Source organism: Propithecus coquereli, unplaced genomic scaffold, assembly GCF_000956105.1.
Source record: "Propithecus coquereli isolate 6110/MARCELLA unplaced genomic scaffold, Pcoq_1.0 Scaffold117, whole genome shotgun sequence".
In the NCBI taxonomy this organism is placed as follows: domain Eukaryota; kingdom Metazoa; phylum Chordata; class Mammalia; order Primates; family Indriidae; genus Propithecus; species Propithecus coquereli.
Window position 1 is genome coordinate 2,002,170 of NW_012135747.1, and position 306 is coordinate 2,002,475.

Here is a 306-nt window from a genome sequence, read left to right on the forward strand (position 1 = left end):
ATAAATAAACAAACAAACAAATAAATAAATAAATAAAAACATAACTCTAGCTCCTTCTGAAATTCTTTCTCATCTTACTGTTGCTCTATCTCTAAATCCTCTTAGCTGCCCTGCTTACTAATTACCTTGGGTAGTGCCCTAGGAAAAATATATATATATTGTCTACTCTCCTCAAACTCATATACCTATATATACACATAGGGCTTCTTTCCTACAGAATGTAATCTACATTGGCCAAAATTTAAAAGTTTGGCAATACTAAGTGTTGTTAAATTCCTGGTGGTATAAACAGTATAGCAACTAAGG